We start from the raw sequence: 8,582 nt of genomic DNA, 5'->3' as shown, positions 1-8,582 counted from the left end.
GGAAATAATTCAAGACTGTCCCAACTTGGCTTTACTTGCCACCACCAGCCCAGTGTAGATGCAGGGTCACAAAGAACCAAGAGCAGTAACTGGAAGTTTCCAGCATCGTCCAAAGGAGTGATTAACTATTTAATCCCCTTGACCGGCATCTCTCCATTTTAAGAAGGGTTATATCCAGTGTACCTATCCTGACACCAAGCCATTAAAATCCCCTAAGTACATTAGGGAAAGCCCAGATGTGTTTGGTGTGCCATATTCCATCAGAAAGAAGTATGTCCACTAGAGAGCTCAAGAGACTTGTAGTGTCATCACATTTCTTCTTTACCATTTTAAATTGATAAACAGATGTTCCAATAGTGGCACTGATCTCTTCTAATTTGTTTAGATGGGTGAGCTTCATGAAAAAACCAAATTTCCAAATGTGAAGCCCCAAGGATCAGATCCTGCAGCAGCAAACATGCCACACAGACATGTGGACCTTGGAAGCCAGGCTCCTCAGGTAACAGCTCCATTGATATTTCACAGTAAATCAACAGGGTCAAGATCTGCCTTTTAGGGAGGTTACATGGAGTCAGTGGTGGATGGAACATAGAAGCTAAAAAAGAAACATCATTGAAGTTTAACCTACTCAAGACACTGATGTTCCATTTTGATGTCTAGAAATGCTACCAGAGAGAAATCAACAATGAACTATGTGAGATCTTAAGAGAGAACAACCAAGTCTCCCTCAAGATGTTACAGAAGAATTTATCTCTAGACTCCCCCTGACATGGTTTGGGAAGTCATCAAGACTTTGGATAAAAAACAAACAAATGAAAGAATACCCAAGACGTATCATAACACAATGAAAGTGAAAATGACAGCAGAAATTGTATCTAGTCATCTTGGGACATCTTTTCAGAGGGTTGGGATGAAGCAGAAATGTAAAACAGAGGCTTAGCCATATAGGGCTACAAAACTACACGTATCTCCAATCAACCTCAGGTCAATCCAGGTGATCTTGGGCTAGTTTGTCTCTCTGTGCTATCCATATTAAAAAAAAAAAAAAAATGCCATCAAGTGGACTCTGACTTAAAGTGACCCTATAGGTCAGAGTAGAACTACCCCATAGGGTTTCTAAGACCATAATCTTTACAGAAACAGATTGTCCTATCTTTCTCCCATGGAGTAGCTTGTGGGTTTGAACAGCAGACCTCTAGGTAAGCAGCCAAGCACTAAACCATTGTGCTAGCAGGACTCCCTTCTCTGTGCTACAGTCTCTTCAAGTGCAAAATGAGCTGATAATGTTTATGCTGTATTTGTTTAGTAAGTCAATAAAGATCTTGAAATATCATATGTTCTTAAAATGTTCCAGTCTTCTCTGACTGAATTTAAAAATTGTCTGTTAATTTGATGCCCAAACTGTCACAAGATCAGCAAGATTTCATAACTGCCATTGACTGTCTGATTGGCTTTGGCTCAGAACTGGCAGGTCTCATCAAATATTTTAATGAAATCTTTATGCAAATTTTGACTTAATATAGCCAAACTCTTCTTTCCATTCTATGACATTAACCAGTATATCTTAGGGTGATTATAATACCCAATCTGCTAACTAATTATGAACTAATTAGCCAGCTTGTATATTTATGAATGTTTCCAGTTTCTTAATTGTAGGTCTGTGGAGTCCTGGGAAATACTTGTGCCTGTCAATGGGTTGAAAAATACCAGAACTTTGTATTACAATGCAGTGATATTAAATATTGGATAATAATAATCCTTCATGTTTTAATAGCATGTCAAAGTATTCATACAGTTTTCTATTTACATTAGCATATTTGATTTTCACACTATCTCATGGGATAAGCATACTAGACCTTTTTTTGTTGAACCTGACATAATTTGTGTCTGGTATGTAGTATGCCCTCAATAAATGCTGACTGGGTGTATGAATATTAAATGCTCCATAAATGTTGGAATGATGAATGGTTTCATGGGTGGAAGGCTGGCTGGCCAGACAGATGCATGAATGAATGGATGGATATAATTGACTCACGATGAAAAGTTGATATGCCTTGATCTACTAGGATCATCTTACCACCCCAACTTTCTTAGTGTCTTCTTATAGGTATAGGTCGAATTTTTTAGCCATTATATACATTACAGTGTTTAATTTAGTACTTCACTCTCAGTAAACTGATAATGCTAATGTTAGTGCATTTGTATACCCATTTCCCAAAATAATCACAGCCATGGAAAACTGTCCATTGGAATAGTTACCTCATCCCTTCCCCAACACTTCTGAAGTATTAGAAATATACAGCATGCAATGTTAGCTAAAATATGTAATTAATCTTTAACACAAAATAGTGTTAATACAGTGGCTGGTATACAGAGGTGGAACATCTCCATTTCTTCCCTGTGCTACCAATTTCCTGGTCAGTAGCTTCTCTGGGAGGATGGTAGTTGAACACACAGAACATCTTTCCTTTTGTTCTTCTTTGATGGCGCAGGTTCCTTGATACTCAGACTGGGATGAATTCCTGAGGGACTCTTCTTCCCACTTGCCTGACATCCATCACTTTTCTTCCTCCATGCTAGTTTCCTCAGCTGCAGTCTGACTGTCTTCTTACTGTGACACCTGCCTAGGGATATAGCCTCACTTCTCTTGTCTTCAGTTCTAGAAGCAGTCTTTCCTTGGACGTTTCCTGCCCTACCCCTTTCCTGTGATGCAGATAGTCTATCATAGTGACCCCTTTTATTTAAAAATCCAGACTTCTTTCCCTCTAGAGCAAAAGTTAGGAGCGCTGGTGGTGTAGTGCCTAAGGAATTTGACTGCTAACCAGAAGTCTGGCAGCTCAAACCCACCAGCCACTCCTCGGCAGGAAGACTGGGCAATCTACTTCCAAAGAAATACTGCCTCGGAAACCCAAGGAGAGGTCGCTATGAGTCAGAATGAACTCGATGGGAGTGAGTTTGGTTTTGGTTTTAGAACAAAGGTTCTCATTCCTGCCTGCACTTTACAAACCCCTAAACAGATTTCCAAATACTACTGCCTAGGATCTCTCTCCAAAGATTGTAATCAGTTGATCCAGGATGGAGCTTGTGGATCCATATTGAACTACACAGACAAAACTTGCTCAGATGATTCTAAGATGTAGCAAAGATTAAGAAACATTCTTATATTATACAGTATTCCTTAGTACACAGTCTCAAGTTTTCAAAGGACAATAATAATAACAAATGACTGTTCAATGTCTGAATGAGAGAAATAAACTCATAGGAATAGCCCACTGTTTCAGTCAGCATTATATAAGCCATGCCACAGTAACAAATAAGCCCAAACATCTTAGTGGTTTACAATAATAAGGCTTTATGTCTCATGCATTGTGCATGCCCTTCATAGGTTTGCTCCTTGTCTTCTTGATTCCAGAATAAAGGATGAAGGAGATCCTCTACCTGCAACTTTCTGGTCTATGAGTAGAGAAACTAAAGATATGGCAGCACCACACACTGGCTCTTAAAGCTGTTTCTCAGAGCTGGTCAGAATTCCACAGGGTTGATGCAGCATGGGGCAGGGGCAGCATGGGCTCCAGGCAGGTTATAAACCAACTCACCACGTATTCCTACCTGCCTTAGGCAAATCACACCACCTCTTTAAGCCTCACTTTCCTCACCTGGAAAAGAAGACTTCACACACTTTCTTGGGTTGTTAAAATAAGCAGTATAAAAAACTAAATATATGGTAAAGTCTGAACCAGAGTAGAGTGTCAATATAGTAATGTATTGTCGTTGACACTCATAATCTAGCAGAGTTGAAGCTGCTTTATATGACTTCTGTCATATAAAGATATTATATGATAGGCATTTCCCAAGAAAGGAAGCTGAAGTTTCAAGAGGGAAAGTGACTTTCCCAAGGACACATCTGTGAAAGGAATGGAATGACTCTTCATCATCACCTGCCCACTAATAATTATGTTTTTCTGTTTTTAAATCCTATTACTATTTTTGCTGGTAGAAGTGCTCATGAGGTACAATTAAGTGGGACAAAGCAAAAACAATAGAGACACATGTTATGATCTTAATTACATTTATGCATGTGATGTACATCAGCATCTATCTAATTATGTTTATCAAACTGTGCACGAACTCATTTAAAGCTCTTAGCACAGTTCCTAGCACACTGTAAGCATTAAATAAATCAGCTATCATCATTAGCATTATTACTATTACTACATATGGGTAGAAAAACATAGAAAAGGATGAAATGGTTATTTCTCAACAGAGGGATTAATGGTAATTCTTTTTCTTTATCCATGCAGCATTTTCCAGCATTTTGATGTGAATGTCTTTGATAGTACAAACATGCATTTGTTTTATAACATATGTAATTTACCAAATAATTCACACAAAGCATAGACTGAGAAAAGATGTAATAAAGGATATATATTTCATTTCCGGGTAAGAAAGACCTTTCTGTCACAGAGGTCCAGAGAGGAAAGGAATTGCTAAGAAAGCAGTGAATTACCCATCCTGGGGAATGTGCCAAGAGCAGCTGCACAGCTCCTGGCAGGGAATTTATGAAAGGGCCGGGGGAGCTGGATAACACTGAGACTGTATGATGCCACGGGATCGTATTTAGATATCAGGGTGCTCCTCCTTTAAATATGACCAGTTTCAACATCTGTGGGGCCTAGCGCAAAACACAAATGCAGGACCCCTTGTTCAAACACTAATAAGCATCTCAAGGCAGAGCAGCAGAGCGTTAAGTCTAGTGCAGCCCCTATCTACAGAGGTAGCACGCCATGAAGCTGACCCGACTTCACAGTCCACAAGTGTGAAAATCTTCCTTCTCAAGATGATATAGACAAATCAGTTTTCTCCTAAAAGTTGATTAAGAGGGAAACTTTGGTAATTCAGAAGGCCTTAAAGAATCCAAAATAGATCCTAACCATCAAAAATCCCTCCATATGATGGCCACTGCATTATAAAGTAAATCAAAAAAGGTGTTAAGAGGAACTTCAGGTTTAAAATGGCAGACAGAACGCATGCACACACACACATACACACACACACGCCTTTGCTAACCAAAACTCAGCCAAAATGAAAGCAAAGGTATGAAAAATCTGCTAACCTACAAGAAAAATTGAACAAGAGGAAACAATAGCATATCAGAGAGTTCGGTTATGTTCTGGAAAGTGAAAGAGGGTTGTTGTTGTTGTTGTTGTTATGTGCCGTCGAGTCGGCCCCGACTCATAGCGACCCCTCCTTGGGTTTCCGAGGCAGTATCACTACAGAAGTAGGATTGCCCAACCTTCCTTCCGAGGAGTGGCTGGTGGGTTTGAACTGCCAGCCTTCTGGTTAGCAGTCAAGCGCCTTAGGCACTATGCTACCAGAGTGGTATTTGATTTAACAGAGTGGAGAAAGTTACAAACCACGTCTGTAGATGGAAATGTTGCAGGAAGTGATCAATGTGGCCTGTACAATTCCTGAGATTCAGTACTTAGAAACACCAGGGACTATGGAAGGTCTTGATGACTGGAGGCTGATCTGAAGACAGGAGAGTGGTCAAAAGACTGGGGAGGCTGAACCTACAGAACCTCTCCTCCACTAAGGAAGACCTGAGATTTCTAATTGACCCAAAGAGGGTCAGTCTGTATTCAAACCACCAGACACAGCCAGGGCTGGGTAAGATGATTCATCAGGGAATTAAATAAAAATCTGACTACTGACTTATGGGACTTTAATAGAATATCTGCAGCAATATCATAGAATATATTTGGTCCATAAAACAAGAACAGCCTGCCACTAGAAAGTAAAACTCAGAAAAAACAAAGGATTCTTAGGAATCGGTAACATGACAGTCAAAAAAAATAGAGGTAGTCTCCAATGGGTTTGTGTTCTGATGACTCCATTGTAAGGGGGTTATAATGTAAGGCAAGCACCTCTTTTTTTTTTTTTTACTTTTCAATATTGCCTTTTATTATCAGTATCTTTATAAATCATAACATTGAGCATCCGTGAGTGAACATCTGAAAATGATAACATCAGCAAATTACATGCTACAACACTGTATGTAGCACATATTACTAATGATAAGATACACAAAACAAAAACAAAAATAGTCATAAGTGCAGTTGATCATAACTCAAATATATCGTAAGTTGGGGACTACTAGTAATTCAGTTGAATACTTGTAAAGTCAAAGAATTTACTGTACTGTAGAACAAAAGAACAAAGAATGAGAAATGGTAAACTATTTTTAAAATACAAGCTTGTGAGAAAGTCTAACACTCCATGAAATTGAGTTCTAAAAAGAAAGAAGAGAGAAAATGGAGGATAGGAAAAATGCAAGAAAATTCCCTAGAACTAAAGAACAAGAGAATGCGTACAGACATAGCAGGTCATGTATGGAGATCAAAAATTAGAATCCTATTGGATTTCTCATCAGCCATTTATGGAATGGTGATTCCAGAACATTTAGTTATGCTATGAGGGACCTGTGCATAGACCAACAAAGTGTTGTTCAAACAGAACAAAAGGATACTGCATGGTTTAAAATCAGGAAGGGTGTGTATCAGAATTGTATCCTTTCACCATATTTATTCAACCTGTATGCTGAGTGAATAATCTAAGAAGCTGGGCTATATGAAGAACACAGCATCAGGATTGGAGGAAGACTCATTAACAACCTGTGATATGCAGATGACACAACCTTGCTTGTCAAAAGTGAAGATGACTTGAAGCACTTACTGAAGAAGATCAAAGACTACAGTCTTCAGTATGGATTATACCTCAACATAAAGGAAACAAAAATCTTTACAACTGGACCAATAAGCAACATCATAATAAATGGAGAAAAGGTTGAAGTTGTTAGGGATTTCATTTCACTTTGATTCACAATCAACACCCATGGAATTGGCAATCAAGAAAACAAGAAGTCATATTGCATGAGGGAACTCTCAAACATTAAGGAGCAAAGATGTCACTTTGAAGATTTAAGTGTCCCTGACCCAAGCCATGGTACTTTCAATCACCTTATATGCATGTGAAAGCTGTACAATGAAGAAGGAAGACTGAAGAAGAGTTGATGCCTTTGAATTGGGACGTTGGCAAATAATACTGAAAATACCATGGACTGCCAGAAGAATGAAAAAACTCTGTCCCAGAAGGGCTGCAGCCTGAATGCTTCTTAGAAGCGAGAATGGCCAGACTTTGTCTCACCTACTTTGGTCATGTTGTCAGAAGAGACCAGTCCCTAGAGAGGGATGTCATGCCTGGTAAAGTACAGGGTCAGTGAAAAAGGGAAGATCCTCAATGAGACAGACTGAGACAATGGCTGTGATGATGGGCTCAAGCATAGCAAGGATTGTGAGGACGGCACAGGACCGGGCAGTGTTTGTTCTGTTGTACACGGAGTCACTATGAGTCTGAATCAATTCAGTGGCACCTAACAACAGCAACACTTTAGAAAATAAAAGATAACTGAGAAATTATCAAAATTCTAAGTTGTGCTTTGCTTTGTTTTGAATCTACACTGATGTATCATTCAAACCCTCAATGACCTGTGACGGATGAGTAAAGATATTTTCATATACGCAAAATCTCAAAAACTGTATGTTTCCTACTCCTATTCTCAGAAAGCTACTGAAGGATGCACTCTAATTGACCATAAGAGCAAAGTAGGAAGATTAGGATCCACAAAAGTAGAGCTCTCACATAGGAGAAAAATGAAGAAAAATTCAAGGAAGCTGTCAGTTTAGCTAAACTAAAGAGAGAGAATCCAAATTTTACCAGAAAGACACAAGGCTTTGGAAGGGAGATCTTGAGAAAATTTTTTTTTAAAAAAAGAGGCTGCATTTACTAAGAGTTAATTTCTTAAGACAATTTGTAATAGGCATAATTTATGACAAATATAGTACAGATTTTATGAGATCATTTTATAAGAGGCATAGAAGTCCCAGAATTCTCAGGGCTAAGCACCATGTTAGATAATATTTAACCCATGAAGCGCTAAAGGTAACCAATCACAAGCAAATATAAAATGTATCACAGTCATGTCATTGTTGAAACAGGGGTAAATACTTCTGTGGCTTTCATAAAGGGTTCTGATTAAAGCTGTCTATGGTCATCCAGAAAGTTCCATGGAAGAGGTGGAAAGTGAGGTGCATCTTATAAGATTTGAAGAGGCAATGGATGGGAAGGACACAGCAAAGTAATGCCTAAGTCAAGTGTTTGGTGTGAGGAAGCATTTTCAAATATCACTCCATAATTTAATTTTTCGTTCCTGACATAGTAACCATGTGATTACCCAATTCAAAATGACCTATATTGGTCCATTTCACCTTAAAATGCCTAGTATATTGATTTCTATGTGTTCCATTTCATCTTTTACAACTTACAGTTTTCCTAGATTCATACTTCGTACAGTCCACATTTTGATTATTAATGACTTTTGCAGCTGTTTCTTCTCATATTAAGTCATGCCACATCAACAGATGAAGGTACTGAAAGCTTTACTCCACCCACGTCATACAGATCAACTTGACTTTGGGGAGGCAGTTCTCCTCAGTTGTATTTTGAGTGTCTTTTAACCTTAGGAG

This window comes from Orycteropus afer, unplaced genomic scaffold (genome assembly GCF_000298275.1).
Source record: "Orycteropus afer afer isolate SDZICR_OR568_19922 unplaced genomic scaffold, OryAfe1.0 scaffold00106, whole genome shotgun sequence".
NCBI lineage: Eukaryota > Metazoa > Chordata > Mammalia > Tubulidentata > Orycteropodidae > Orycteropus > Orycteropus afer.
Note: the sequence above shows the minus strand (reverse complement) of the source record.